This window comes from Protopterus annectens, chromosome 5.part0, assembly GCF_019279795.1.
Source record: "Protopterus annectens isolate FY-2018-M chromosome 5.part0, PAN1.0, whole genome shotgun sequence".
Lineage (NCBI taxonomy): Eukaryota > Metazoa > Chordata > Ceratodontiformes > Protopteridae > Protopterus > Protopterus annectens.
The window spans coordinates 248,619,343-248,636,128 of NC_056735.1; positions in this window are offsets into that span (position 1 = coordinate 248,619,343).

Here is a 16,786-nt window from a genome sequence, read left to right on the forward strand (position 1 = left end):
TCAGAAATACAAGCCCTGATGGCCATCCCTCCTTACCTTATCTTCCGTAAGGACTGGGTCTCTCTAAGAACTAACCCTTCTTTCAAGCCTAAAGTGGTTAATGAAGTCTCAGAAAATCAACTAATAACTTTCCTGTTTTCTACCCTCAACCTCAAAATTCCTCAGAAAGGACTCTTCATTCCTTAGACATCCACAGACAACTTGGGTATTACTCAGACAAATCCAGACTATTAGTCTGACCAGTTGTTCATTTCCTTCCACCCAAGGGCTTTAGGGAAGGCAGTCTCTAAACAAACCATTTCTTCTTGGATTTCTAAGGACATTTGTACATGCTACTCCAGTCATGGCAAAGTTTTACCTGGACATGTTAAAGCTCATTCCACCAGAGCAGCTGCCTTTTTTAAGGGGGTAGATTACACCTCTATCTTAGGAGCTGCTACTTGGGCTTCAGTTCATACTTTTACCAAGCATTACAAACTCGATTTAGTCTCCAGAGCTAGAGTTGGGTTTGCCAGATTTTCCTTACAAGGTCTCATTGACCAGGGACCACATACCTCCACCCAGGCTCATAGCTAAAAGCTTTGGTACTCTCTCTACTATGATAAATACTGCAACATGAGAATAGAAGGACATAGAACTGTTGTGCAAGAACTTACCATAACCTTAGATGTCCTTCTCTTCCATGTTGCAGTATTCAGTCCCTCCCTCCTACCCCCTATTTTCTAACTCTCCTCACCATATTCACCTGTTAATTACCTGTCAGGACATAGTCCTTCATCCAGTTTAATCTCAGCAGCAGACACAAGCTATCAAGTACCCTATGGTCTGGTTTTCATGTCAGTCTGAAGGGACGTCCTTTTAATTTTCCTTCCCTCCTTCAGGGGTACTACTGTATGTGGCAGTTCATTTTGAAGGGGGTACATACACTATTATAGCCTATGTTGGTATATGGCTCTGACCTAAGATGTTGCACGTACCCCTGTGTTCCAAAGACTTTGGTATACTGTCCGGATGCACATGAGTGCATGCATGATGTGGTGAGTCCTGGCAAATGGTAGGCATTAACTGCGACCGTCCCCTTACTCAGCCTGGACGGTGTGGGTGTTGCTTTAGAGTGTCTCACTATGGAGTCACCTATGACTAGGAAGCTGGGTTATGTTGAGGTCTAAAGCAAAAACACTTGCCAAAAGCATAAAATCTCCACAAAGATACAACACACACCAACAAGTGTGAAGTCGTTCAGAAGAAAACTCAGTCATAGCAATATAACAAAATGGTAACTAAAAGATATTGGCAACAAAGTATCATTTGTTGTTAAATAAAGTCATAATGGAGAATTGTAAAAAGGGGATGAATATAAGTATGGCATGGATAGATTACAAAAAAACATCCCACATTTATGGATAAAGGAGTGCTTAGAGAGGTATAATTTTACCCTAAATTGGTCAGTTACATTACAGTGACCTTGAAGTAGGGGCAAACTACATTGCAGCTAAGCCATGATAAAAGGCAAACTATTATCCCATATTCGTTGTCACTACTGCTCTATTAGTCTTGTCCTTACTTATGTCTACTCAACAGATTAGGTCATGGTTACAATCTGGCTCCCAGAAAACAAAAAAGTTGAAAGACTTCTATTTTTTTTTTGTGTTAGTGATTTACAACTGTATAGTTCATCAGATGAGAAGTTGGACGCACAGCTGGAGGTGGTCAAGCCAATCTCAGATGATATGATAATGTTATTTGGTCTTGATAAATGTGCAAAAGCAACATTTAAAACAAGAGGACTGCAGCACCAAGAAACTATCAGTCTGGGACAGGAATGTAATATAAAGGAACTTGAGCAGGAGGAAGTGTATAAATATTTGGAAATTGATGAAGGGTCAACAATAAAACGTGAAAAATGTGAATCAAACTCAGTAAGGAATATTTTAGAAGACTAAAGTTACTACTGAAAGCAATCCTGACATCTAGGAACAAAGTCCAAGCTATAAACCAATTTGCTATTCCTGTTCTATCTTATAGTTTTGGGGCGATTGACTGGCCCCAAGCGGTATTGGACCAGCTGGACAGGAAAATAAGAAAAATTATTTATGCTCATCAAATTATCACTGTATACCAAGAAAATATATTCTTTGTTCTGAAGGAGGTGTGGGCCTCCTTAAAACTTATGTATAGATCTGCAATCATAGGACTGCATGCACCAAACATGAAAATTTTAAAACATGAGGAAGACAAGTCGAAGTTGACTTCCTTGCTTAGTTTAGCAGAAGCATATTTGTGTCAGGTAGGAATGGAAACCAAACCAGAAGCAGAAAAAAAAAAAACAGGCAGAAAATGAATGTAAAAATAAACACAAAAATTCAGAAAACTAATGGTTCAAAAGAGCTTTACTTTCACCATGAATACATCTGGTACCTCGGCCTTTCGCCTTCAAGGATACAAAAGTATTCACAAGCTCTCAAGTTATACCAGGTGAACCCCCCCCCCCATAATTATAACTCAATTAACCCACTTAAAGTGCCCCGTGCAAAATACATGCATTTAACAAAGTACACAGAAATTTTAAACAATAAATAAATTCATTCAAAGCTGAAAATCTTAACATCTAATCTTTTTTTTCTTCTTTCGGCTTTTCCTGGTTAGGGCTCCCCACAGCGGATCATCTATCTGCTCATAATTGGCAGTGGAGTTTTATGGTGTCGAGTTGCCAGCCCGGCACCCAACCTTCCACAGAAGGCACACACATGCACACACTCACACCTAAGGCCAATTTAGAGTGTCCAATCCACATACTGCATGTCTTTTGGATGTGGAAGAAAACTGGAGCACCCGGAGGAAACCCACATGACCACAGGGAGGACATGCAGACTCCGCACAGAAAGCACCCCAGCCAAGAATCGAACTGGAGAATCTCTTGCTGTGAGGTGGCAATGCTAACCACTGCACCACCGTAGCCACCAAAAATCTTAACATCTAATAATAACTTAATTTAATTTAAGTAGACCTCCAAATTAAGACCCTTTGGTTGAAGTGTTCTAAAATTCAAAATCAATTTAGTCGCTAATTCCTTTAACTTCTTACTAATGTCCCTCCCCTATATAAAACAGGTTGTGCTAATATGCAAAGAAGAATGATCCATCATTTCCACCATATCACTGAAATGCTCACCTGCAGGACTCATCATGTTTCCATTATGGAGAGGGGTTATAAGGAAGAAGTTTTAAACAATGCCTTGAAACATCTTATTGACAGTAGAAGGGGTTTATCTGAGAGGAGGATTTGAGTGGCAGGATAGAGTAAGATATGATGGAAATGACGTGGTTCCTGCTTACTCTGGGAAGGATATGTACTTTGTGTCCAAATAATCTGTTTTCTGAAGTAGTGAAAGAGTTAATTTTAGAATTTTGGCATATTGTTTGCATGGATGAGGTAGTGGGGCATATTTCCCCAGATTAGTGAGATTTTCATATAGTAGGTATTTGAATTTGAAAGAATTTTTAAACATGGCATTGTTTAATTTGCCACAAGAGGTAGCAGGTTCATTTGCTTATGGGCACTGAAAAGTGTGTAGTAGGGTGAGAAACATCTCTGGCACTAGCACCAATGGGTGGAAATTCACTTCTAAAGGAAGATTTACTTGTAAGTTGTGTGGGGTGATTTACATAGTGAGATGTGAATGCAAAAATATCAAATGGTATATAGGACAAACTAGGACGGCTGTAAAGGTTAAAATAATGGAACATTTGGGGGATATCTGTAATGGAAACATAATGAGTCCTACAGGTGAGCATTTCAATGATATACACAGTGGGAATGATGAATTGTTATTTTTTAGCATATTAGCACAACCTGTTTTATATAGAGGAGGGGACATTAGTAAGAAGTTAAATGAATTAGAGAGTAAATTGATCTTGAATTTTAGAGCAATTTATCCAAAGGGTCTTAATCTGGAGGTCAACTTAAATTAAGTTATTATTAGATGTTAAGATTTTCAGCTTTGAATTTATTTATTGTTTAAAAATTCTGTGTACTTTCTTAAATGTATATTTGCGTATTAATTAAATATGCAAATACACATTTGCATATTAACTAATCAATATGCAAATATGTTTGCATATTAATTAGCTGCTGTATTTTGCATGGAGCACTTTAAGTGGGCTAATTGATTTAAAATTATGGAGGGGTTCACCTGGTATAAACTGTGAGCTTGTGAATACTTTTGTATCCTTGAAGGTGAAAGAAAGCCTGATGTACCAAATGTGTTGCTGGTGAAAGTAAAGCTCTTTTGAACTATTAGTTGTCTGAATTTTTGTATTTTTTTTTTTAAATTGTATCCATGTGGTGTATTCATCAAGCAAATGAATGTGCCAAAAAACAAAAGAAAGAGTATAAGCAAAAGGATCAGATGAGAAGGCAAGAAATGTAGAAAGGCACAAATATAGTTGGAAATACAGAGTTGAAAGTACAAAAAACTCCTGGAACAGCCTCATGTTGGTTAAGATTTGAAGTAGGAATGGTTAAGAAGAGGTGAATTTAAACCAAAAGATGAAAGGTTAACATTAAAGGTCCAGGATAGTGAGCTACATACATTTTGGTTTACAAAGTCCATTGAACTTGTGGGAGAAACAGACAAATGCAGGCTCTGTTACACAGAACTGAAAATGGTCATAATTCTTATTTCTGGGTTTATGCACTTATGGCAGAGGGCCTGTATACTGAAAGGCATAATAATGTGGCAAAAATGTTGCATTGAGGATTGTGCAAACATTACAATATTGAGGTAGCTGAGAAGAAATAGAAACACGAGCCACAAAGCAATATAGAGAATGATGACGTTTGTATTATGTGGGATTACCTATTATCAGCCATTCAAAAAATAAATGCGAGGAAAACCAAATATAGTAGCCCATGAAAAGAAGACAAAAGTAACATTGATCACTGAAATTGCTATATCCAGTGATTACAGTGTCTTACATACAGACAGACACAAAGTCATAAAATACCAGGATATGCAGGCATAAATGAGGGTAATGTGGAAGAAGGATACCCAGACAGTTTCATTAGCAGTAGGAACAATGGGTCTCATAAAAAGAATTTATGGCCTTATTTAGATATGCTATCAATACATGTAACTCCATATGAATTGCAGAAAGGATCACTGTGGGTGCTGCGAAGAGCACTTTTGGCTAAAATCAAAGATTGAAACCATCCTGATTAAGTGAACTTTAATCATACTTTGACTTAGGAATGGAGTCCATTCCTGTCAAAGTATTAGAAAGCCAAAAGACTTGGAAAAATTAAACAAAGAGATGCAAGGTGTTCAACAAAGGTGCAAACTAACTGAAAGCAGCTATCACCGATGATATGCGACAAAAGGGTGTAACTAACATTGCGTACATTGCTGTATATAACTTTGCCACCATCAGAGTAAAAATGAGAAAGTTTAACACTCAATATGACCAGGTCATGTTCAGATAAAGAGATTGTTTCCATACTTAGGCCTAAGTTAGCCATCATAGGTTGGAATATTGAGTTCAAGGAGTGTCTGTGCTGGTAGATAGCAGATGTAATGACCTGAATAATTCCAAAGCCTTCAAAACAGATACAAATTTTGTAGGCCACGCAGAATTATTGTCAATTTAAATATTAAAATCACCCAGGACTAGTTAGATGGGTGAACTAACATTGCATCTGCAAGGAAATCCATTAACTCATTCAAGAAGACCTTCATTCTACCATGTGAACAGCAAATGATAAGGATCTTATAATTCATTCCTGCCTTATGACACACTCAAAGGTGTTAGCAATACAACTTGAGCCAGGTCAAGGTCTAATGTGAAACAAATCAGTACCCCTCCCAAAATTGTTTTATCTAGAATGCTGAATGACCAATATTCCTGACAGCAGCAAGGCTGTCTGAAATGGTATGGAACTGCTATCAGTTTGAGGTCAGTTTCTTACAATAAGTTATCAGTGAGTCAAATATTGTTTGAGACATGTGACATCTTGTACTGTACCCTGTATGGGAGCACTAGGCCACAAGTCCTCCTGTCTCTGTGTTTGGGATGTAGTTCAAGCTCTTTAGGTATCAAATGCAGGAAAGATGGTAATGCAACTGCATATGTACATAGCAGGTGGTAACCCTGTCTTGGATCAATTGACCCACCGGGAGCATGAGTCCCAGTGACACCAGTATCTCACAGCTGTCATACACTCAGATGAATGCTGTTTCAGAATATACCTTTTTTCTGCATTTTTTCCCATTGCAGTTGATAAAAACCACATAGCCATATATTGCTACCACCGTGCTATGGTAAGTTCTACTTTCTCAAACTCTTTTTCTACCATGGAATTGTTATATAAAAGTAAAGGGGGTGCCAAGCCCCCTGCATGAGTTTGCCACTGCAAAAATACTTTTTTTTCAGTTTTTATCATGGGCTGACAGGTGATCCGCTGTGGCGACCCCTAACCGGGAAAAATCGAAAGAAGAAGAAGATTGTACTTTTGTTTTACTTTTTATGATGTATCAAATTGATGAAACATAACTTGAACTGAAGTGACTCAAATTAACATAGATAAATCTTGTTGCCGTCCTCTACTGTGTCTCAGATGATCCCCAGCCACTGACAAAAGTCTAACATTTCAACCATCAATTTGAATAAAGTGCATATAAGAATGAAATAATGTATGTATGTGTGCACAAATGAATGGATGGCTACAAATTATTCCAGAGACTATTTTTGTTTACAAGAAAACTACTAAAGTAAAACATAGCCACTGAAAATTCATTCAAGAAAAGGATGTAAAGGAGAATCAGGAAGTTGCGTGTCTCCTCCTTAACTACCACATTCGGCCTGTACACGTCTGATGCATCAGAGATGATGTCAGCTTATCGTAGAATATTAACATAAGAGAAACATTAGTCTGTGTTTATATGTATGCTTTTAAGAAGTATTTCCCGGATATATATCGCCTTTTGTAGTGAAGGGTTCACGGCTATTGTTTTGAAAGGGATAGAGATGACTTCACTTCTCACCTTAGCAGAGATTTTGTTTTCTTTCTCCCGGGTCATAGTTGAAAAGGTCACTGTTTGAGAGAGCTATTGTAACGGCATCTTGATTTGGCATCATCTCAGAAGGATTTTTCAGGATGTAACCTCTGAATTTGCTTTTGGGCAATCATGAAGATTATGACAGATGTCTTTACACAGTTGATGCCTCTAAACTTTGGGGTCGGCCTCTTCTGTGAACCTCTGGGACCGAAACAAAGTACCCAAGAAACAAAACTAATGTGAGAGCCGGAATGGCATCTATAGCATTGCAGTTAGACAGGATAATATATCACACCCTTGCCTCTACTTAAATAAAATAACTTAGGCAGATGTTCTGTTCCATCTGTTGAGAAGTGCTCTCCTAGTTCTGCATTCCCAGTCTAGATTCCCAGTTTGTCAAGTACTGGGGAAGAAAAAGAATGAACAACGCTGTTCATTAATGATAACCATGTTTGCACATCTTGAAAATGTATACTTTTAGTTCTTGACTGCAGCTTAACTGATATGTAGTGGCCTCACATAATAAAGTTGTGAAAAAAGAAAGCCTTACCATTGCTTTAGGCTGACAATATTTCAACCAACAAAGCTTTAGGCCCCTTCATATGCAAGCAAGTAATGTTATATAAATGTTCATATGAAGCATGTATAAATGCAAGTGTGTTTCATCAAGAGAATGGATTTTTGTCATAAACTAAACTGATAAGATGGAAAAACTGAACCATGTTGATTCATGCTGCATACTGTAAAGTATCTCTTTAGAAAACTAGGATGAAAATGTGTTTACCAGATCAATAGGTATGGGGGCATGCCCATCATTTAATACCCATGACCCTTTTGTTGCCCATTCATGTGTTGAGCTCTTTAAAGCAGAACTGAAGGACTCCTTTGTTGAAGACTATTTATATACTTATTTGTTCCTTCATATTCTAATACTTGCTCTAGTTTTTCAGGTATGCAGGGTATTAGAAGCCTACCCAGGCACTCAAGTGTAAGGCAGACAACTATACTATATGGAATGCAATTGGGGACACACACACACACACACGCACACACATGCACACACATGCACATGGCCGCACATGCAGACTCACACACACACATGCACATGTATGCATACACCTGCATGCACACACACAGACCTGCACAGTTGCACACACATAGGTATACATGCAGACGCACACACATGCTCATGCACCCCCATACACAACACACACACACACACACACACACACACACACACACACACACACACACACACACACACACACACACACACACACACACACACACACACACTCATGTGCATGCAGTACCTCACTACATGGTATGCACAGAAATTTGGGCAAACTGAAAAAGCATGATTTTATTTTCAGTAAGTGGAAGGAAACTGGTGCACCTTGTAGAAACCCAAACAGAAGGAGGGAAGATATGCAGGCTCTGCACAAAAGGCACACTAGTGTAGAACTGAACTTGAGAACCAAACACTGTAGGGTAAAAAAAAAACGAGAGCTGAACCTATTTGTTGACCTCTCTTTGCATGTATAAAATTTTAATTCTGTGTTCGGGAAAAAACAAAAGGCAAACAACAACAACATCTACACTGTCCATCAAAGCAAACTAAATCAAAATGTATGTTTATCAGGCATTATTTGGGTTTCTTGCTTTCACAATATTCTGAACTTGTTTGATATAGTGTTCTGGGGTGGGGGTTATGTTTTCAGCACAGACTGACAGTTGGGTGCTGACACTTGGGAGTTTTAGTCTGTGACTAAAATTAATAGAGGTACATATCAGCAGATATTTTGTAATCTTCATAACCTTATGCCATTACATGTCAGGCATGGGAGGGCAGCATAGGTAGGATATACAAGAAAAATAAAATAGCACAGGAAAACTATCAGACTGACTCCAGTAGTACATGGTGACACGGCGAGATTGAGGACAGACACTAGCAGCAGCAGATCATCAGTTTCTTTCAGGCCAAATACTAAAAAAAGAAAAAAAAAAACTTGATTGAAGCAGTATGTGATCAGTATCTGTACTGCTGTTTGTCACTGCCTTGAAAAACTGAATAACTGTTGAGTAGATCTGAAGCTCCCTCTACTGTCTGAGTAGGGCAGTATTTCATAGTCTGTACTAGATTTCTATACTGTGATTATAACAGCATCTCAGATATCCTCATGGCAAATACTGCAGGTCTTATGAGCTCTACATGCCAATAAAATTAAGTAATTAAATATGTAATATATTTCACTCTAAATTCATATTAGTTTCAACTTTCATTGTTATAACAGTCCTGTAAAATCAGGTATCATCCAATGACATATAACCATATTTACCAAAGAAAAGGACAGGTGCAATGTATGCCTCAATTTTATAGCATCAATCAAAAAGAAACCCCACATTGAACCACACAGGCATATACAAGCATTTATTCCATATAGTAAAGTGATTTGTCAGTGTAGAATAATGTTTAATTCTTTATTGGTCTGCAGCACCTTCTTATTTTATTAAAATGAAATAAACAACTTCTTCATCACAGGCCTAATTTAATCTGTCATAAAATAGCATGGCCAAGCATATGATATTTACATGAGCTACATTCTTTAGAGTGTGTTACTTTATTTTGCACAATGTTTAAATAAAAAGAGCATGGCATTTTTTTATTTTAGAATGCTTTTATTTTAAGTTATTAATAGGATTAAATGTCTTCTTATTCAGAAAGGCTGGTTGGCTGAATTGGTTTTGGCTATATATATATATATATATATATATATATATATATATATATATATATATATTTTTTTTTTTGCAATGCCGAAAACCTATGTTATCCAGAAACTTGCACTGTTTAAGGTGTGTGTGTGTGTGTGTGTGTGTGTGTGTGTGTGTGTGTGTGTGTGTGTGTGTGTGTGTGTGTGTGTGTGATTTCAGAAATCTTGTGTACACCTGTGCTTTCAAGTGCATTCTATCATGTCTGCTACTATCCAGCAAGAAATGTTTGGGTGACAGTGAAGAGCATATCCATGGTTTATCTGTGCTGCCAGAAATATAAAACATACAGTGACTATTTTTATGAGAAGCCTAAATTAAAAGAAAACATACAGTGGATTGCTAAGCTGTACACCAGATAAATATACTAAAAAGTTCCCACAGAGTAATGAGTAATACAAAGCCTTAGGAAGACAGCACATGCACACTGCCACTGTGAATGTTTGTATTTTTCTTTCTCTGTGATGCTACAATTTTGAATTAGTGTTTATATTTCTATGTTCTTCCATTTTCTCTTTGTCATTAAACAAAACAAATCTTATTCTTTGCTTGTTTTTAATAACTCCATACATATTCCCTATGACCTTTCAGTGGGCTTCTTAAGATAGGATTCCCATGCTTCTAGGTTTTGCACAATTCAATTTTCTTTTTTCTATTAACTGGAATACTGTAAGGGCAACAATACTTTGGCTTACCATTCGTGTTCATTCTCTGGTTATCATGGAAGAGTTAGCAACCATCATTATTCATGGATAATTTCTTGCCAGGAACACGATGAATGAATTTATCCATATAAGTATATTTTATTTACTTCTCTACTAACCAGATAAGACAATTGGCCAAGTGTCCTTTCACCCAAGACCTGAGCCAGAGGTAGAATAATTGTAGATATCAATAATAACATTGAGAACAATTGACAACTAAAACAACAAGTGGAACATGAAATAAACTAACATATGAAGCACTAGAACAGCAATAGATGTCACCAATAAGATTTAATGAGGCCTATAGATTCAAAATTAGATGGTCTACATTTAGGGATGACCAAAAGTAGGAATAGAATGACAGCACAAACAGAATAATGGATTTGCATTTCAAAGAAAACAGCTCAAGAATCCCTCCAAATTGCAAAAATAACTCTAAAACATGATTGTAAAGTCACCACTATACTTACATTACAAAATCATTCAAAATCACAGATGGTCTGTTAAATCCTTCCTAAGCAATAATAGCTTAGACAGGCTTTTACTGCTACCTTGAAGAAAATGTTATACTATGTGAGTCATTTTTGAGAAGATGTATTCCCCAGTGTTTAAATAAAAGGCAGAGCCATTAAGAGTGAGTGCTCTGTTTTTCTGAAACCAGAAGTCATGGAACCTAAGGTATTGATAAAGATTAATCAGTTTGAAAATAAGAATGTTTAGTAAAAGGGTGGGACTGCAGTATATATCCATTCGAGCTTGTTTAAAGACAAGCAGCATTATTTCCTTAGAGTAAAGAGATTGGTGAAATGGCAGACCTTCCTGAGTTTAAATTATAACACTATTATTATGGGAAAATCTCAAGGTATCTACTGGAACTGTACTCAGACGTCTGGATTAGAATGCTTCATTCAAACAAGCTTCTAGCTTCAGATCAGACCAGCCTGCGTTTAGGCAAAATGTGTGCTAGGATCAAAACATTCCTGCAGGTAGTTTTTAAAAAAAGACTTGAGATTGTAAAAGGAGGGGAGTTAATAAGTGTTTAGCCAAGTAGTAAGACATATGAGTTGTTGGTTCTATACTTTAATTCTGAGATGCGTAAATGAGAGCCATGGAATCACAGAAAAGCAGTTTTGGAAATTCATTAGAACAGTGCATGTCAGATATTATGGTTTTCCTTTAAAGTTGTTTTTTGCATGGGAGCAAGCCGCCCCACCTGTGATATAGGGAGCAAGTCTCCCACACCCCCTGACCTTATATATACTAACTCCAAGATCACCGTATCTCAGGGAAAAGAGAATAAATACTCAGAGAAATGGCATACTGGACTTACTGTATTCAAACTCACGTTCAGTCATTCAGTCCTGCTATTCTGGGACACACACTAATGAATCTTAGAATATGAAATGGTAACCAATTTGTTTGTGTTAATTGCCATTTTATTGTCTACTGTCTAATCTTTTACATTGATAAGGTCCTTTTGCATATCATTCTAAATATTACCCAGTGATAATATCATTTTGTCATTTGAATACAAGGTGACATACTGGCCTTTGATTTCTCTATATCATCGGGGTACACAATTGACATGGTGAAGGATAAAGTTATAAAGAATGATCTGCTCTGATCATTTTTGCTAAAGCTCCTGTCTTGCTATTTTCATACATTTAAATATAATTTAAATGTCCTATTTTTTCATTCAGGGGCACACACACTATTGTCACATATCAAGGCCTTAACAACATCCTACAAAATCATTTGCATTCTTTGAAAGACACGGCACAAATCTACTTAGCTACTGGCAGAACAGGAAAGGTTATCTGTATGCTATTTAATTGCTGTTGTATTCATCATTTGACCAGTGACTATACTGTGGTCTGAGTCTATGCCTTTAAATGCATAGACAAAATCATATAGATGCCAGAAAAGGCTATCAGTAATACAAGTGGTGAGTAGCCTGAAACCTGCCTCAGCATCTTGTTTTCATGTTTAATAATAAGCAACAAAAATTCTGTTTACCATGCCCACTGCCTGACCGCAGTCTGATTTAGGTTCCAGAATTTCAGTCACTAGTCATAGGTATTGATGCAAAACTGTGATCTCCATAGATATGACTATCTTCTCTTAACTATTTTTTTTCATAACCTGCATATTTATTTATTTATTGATTGACTGACATTTGTTAATCGGGTTAGTCCAGCTGGGTCATGGGCCCATTTTCAGTGGAGACCTGGGGAGAAAAGCTCCAGCAATAATACAAGTAATTATGATATTTAGAAAATATTAAACTAGGTCACAGAAATATACTACAAGGCAAAAATTTGTGCATAGCAGTACAATACATAGGTAAAACAACATTTAACAAGTACAATTTCCAAAACTTGAGAACAACAGTATATAGCATAGGCCAAATAAGAATTAAAAGGTTTAGAGAATATGACACAAAGGAGTACAGTATGTATACAGTTTGCTAGAGCAAGTACAAGGAGCAAAATAGTTGCTAGGGCAACGCAGATACGATGAGAAGAGAGGAGACTAGTTCAAGTGGGGGTTTGACAAGGCATGACCAAGTCTTCAGGAGAAAAAGTTTAAGTTCTTTCTTAAACAGGTATTTATGCTGAATGCTTCTTATGTTGAGAGGGAGAGAGTTCCAAGCATGGGCTACAGAGTATTATTAAAGGGTCATACCGATGTTTTTGCTGGGTTTGTATAACTGAAGGAGGTGTTTACTGGCTGTATGGAGGTGACGAGGGGGCGTTATAGAAGGAGACTAAATCAGAGATGGAGGGGCAGGATGAGGGTTTATATAGGACAGCATGTGCAATATGTAGCTGGGGTATAAGTAGCTGTTTGGAGAATTCTGGCCATTGCAGTGACTTAAGGGCAAGACAGTGGTGAGATTTGTAAGGAAGGATGGTGTCAAATCTGGCAATTTTGTTATAAGTTTGTTTAGTTTAGTGATAAGAGATGTTTGAACATGACTAAGGTCAAGGGGCAGTGTAAAGAAGCCAGGGCAGGAGTAGGCCTTGAGAGAGGGAGTGTTTGGAGGATGGTAACAGAATGTTTGATTATGAAAGAGAAGTCCACGTTTCTGGTGGGTCTTTTTTTATACTTTGTTGAATATGAATATCAAATTTTAATTGATCATTAATAATAACTCCAAATAGTTTAGTATGGGGTTCAGGTGTAATAACTGTGTTTTTGAGAGAGGATATAGAGAAAGAGGCTTTGTGCTGACCAAGTGTTTTAAGGAGGAAGAGAAGGAGTTTGTTTTGTTTTGCATTTAATATGAGTTGGTTATCAGAGATCCAGGTTTTGACAGAGGAAAAGGTTTGTTGAGTGAGAGTTAGTAGATCAGGGATGTTGTGTGCAGAGTTAATAAGTGTGGAGTCATCAGTGTACTGTATAAGTGTAGAGAGGTTAGTAGCAAAGTGAAGTTTATTAGTGAATATATTAAACAGGATGGGACCCAGAATTGATCCTTGGGGAACTCCAGTATTAACATGGAGGAATGGAGAGAGGACAGTTTGCCAGTGGACAGATTACTACCTGCCGGAGAGATAGCTAGAGAACCAGTTGATGGAGGTAGAGAGATGTAGGTCTGAGAGTTTAGTTAGAAGCTTGGAATGAGAGACAGTATCAAAGGCCTTTGAAAGATCGAGGAAAAGACTGGAGATGAGGAGGTTATTATCACGGGATTCAGCTATTATTTGGGTAAATTACAGTAATGCAGTAGATGTGCTATGGTGGAGCCTAAACCCATGCTGGGTAGGAGTGAGGAGATTGTTATTGAGAAGATGTTTGAGTAGCTGAAAATGGATGCACTTTTCCAAGATTTTGGATAGGGGGGACAGGATAGCAATTGGTCTAAAGTTAGATGGATCTGTAGAGTTGTTGCCTTTGAGAAGAGGGATAGTATAGAAAGATTTCCAAATGTCAGGGACCAGGGCTTCTGAGATGGTACAATTAATAAGAATAGAGACAGGGTAGGCAATGGATTATGTAGCTATTTTTAGGAAATGAGGGGGGGTAGTTGGTCTGCTGAGGGAGAGCAGGGTTTAAGTTTGTTAAGGAGAGATTTAATTTTAGTAATTGGGACTAGTTGGAAAGAAAAAGCATTGGGGAGAGTTTTGTTATGGAGTAGTGGAGGTGTTGAGTGAGACATACTGTTTTGTGTATTAAGTGTGAGGTTTTGAATAGTTTCTATGACATAGTAGTTAAGGAGAGAGGCAGTTTCAGAAGCAGTATTGTTTGGAAAGGGGTTTGGGATTAGTGGGGTTACCTAGGAGGAGTAGGTTGTTTATGTTGGTCCAGAATTTTTGTGGACTTTTGTGTGGGTTACTTTGGTTAGAGGAAAAAAAAGCACTCTTGTCTTTGTTGACAAGTTTTTTAGCTAGGCTTCTGAGCTCTCTGTATGTCTGCAGTAAGACAGGGGACTTGTTTTTAACCCAGGCTTTCCAGGAAGAGTCTCTTTTGTGCATGATTGAGCGGGTTTGTTTTGTTAGCCAGGGGGTGTAGTTGGATTTGATTCTGATTTCTCTGGATGGAGCAACAGAATCAAGTGTGTCAAGGAAAATTGTATTGAAGGAATTTACTGCCTCATTGAGTGGGAGGTGATAAGAGGAAGGACCGATTAATGCCAGATAGTTTGGAGTTAAAATTGTCTGGGTTGAAGTGGGTAAGGTTTCAGAAAACCGTGTAAGTAGGGTCTTTAGGTGAGTGTTGGGTGAATCTGTGTATGAAGGATGGAGAGTGGTCACTCAATGAGTTGGGAAGTATACCAGGATTATGATAGAGGTGAGGAACTGAAGTAAGAATCCAGACAAGGATAGGTCTGGATGAAGGGTTTTTGTTTATTCTAGTAGGGGTGGAGATGGTGAAAACCTTGAAGGTTAAGACTATGGGTAGGGGATGAGGGGGACAGTTTTGTCCAGTCTATATTAATGTCTCCAAGTATGATAGTTTCATAAGGGATATGATGAGTGATCCAGGACAGTAAGTTCTCGAGGATGGGAATATTATCACCGGGGGGAATGTATATAGAGACTAAGGCAAATTTTTTGTGATGGTTGAGGTGACAATTTACGATGAGTATTTCAGCAGGTGAGAAGCAGGGAACAGAGATGGAGAGAGGAGACAGGTTAAGTAGCTCAGAGTAGAGGAAAGCAACCCCTCCTCCCCGTTTATTGGTTCTATCTGAGTGAAAGATGGTATAACCATTAGGTAGGATTTCTGTGTTAAGGATGTGAGGTTTCAGCCAAGTTTCTGAAAGGACAAGAATGTGAGAAGATGTGTTAGATATCCAGTTGTGCAGATCTGTTAGTTTATTTACAATACTTTGACTATTTAGAGAGAAGAGTTTTAGAGATTTGGAAGGGGAACTACTGGTAGGAAGGTGTAAGTGAGGGGGAGGGGTATGGATAATAATATTGTGCAAGGAAAAGGTGGGAGGCCCTAGGTTGGGGTGGATGTCTCCATCCAAAAGAAGAGTGTTGAAGACAGTGGGAAAAGAAGAGAATAAGTTCAGGGTAGTAAGAAATCTAGGTTTGTGACCAGAGGAGAGAGAGATGAGTTAGAACAGGAAGGAACTTTGAAGAGGTCAGATAGTGAAACAGGGAAGAGAGATGGTGAGATTAATTGTGGGTAAGAGATAGCATGAGTGTTAGGAGTATAGGGGGAGAGTAGGTGAGGGGGATGGATATTAGAGTGATGAATGGTAAGAGGTTGTTAGAGAGAGGAAGAAGGGATAAGTGGTGAAGGAGTGGCCACATGACCAGAGAGTAGGTAGGGAGAGGGAAGAGTGGTAGATGAGTCAAGAATGCAGTGAATCAGGGTAGTGAAACCAGAGAAAGCAGATACGGTATGACTAGAAATAAAAAGGAGGAGTTAGTGAGAAGGAAAGGGTAATGGTAGCGTATGAAGATTTTTATTGACTGGGTATTACAATTGGTTACGTTTTATATAAAAATGGTGACATGAGTGAGTTATTTTTTCAGAAGAAGTCTGACTATTGAGTGAGATGAAAAGCGCTTAATAAAACACTTATTACTTCTAGAAGGACTTGCTGTTTGCTTTTGCCTTCTTGTGGTCCTACTGGAATTCAATTGAGTAGTGAGAATGTAAGGGAGGAGAGATAGGTGGAAGTGGTTATAGGAGTGAAGCATGTGTCAGATTAGTTAGAGAGGGTGATTGGTTGGAAAAGAGGAAGGGGTGTGGTGTGTAAGAGTATATATTTAAAGAAAGTGGGGTGGGTGGGAAT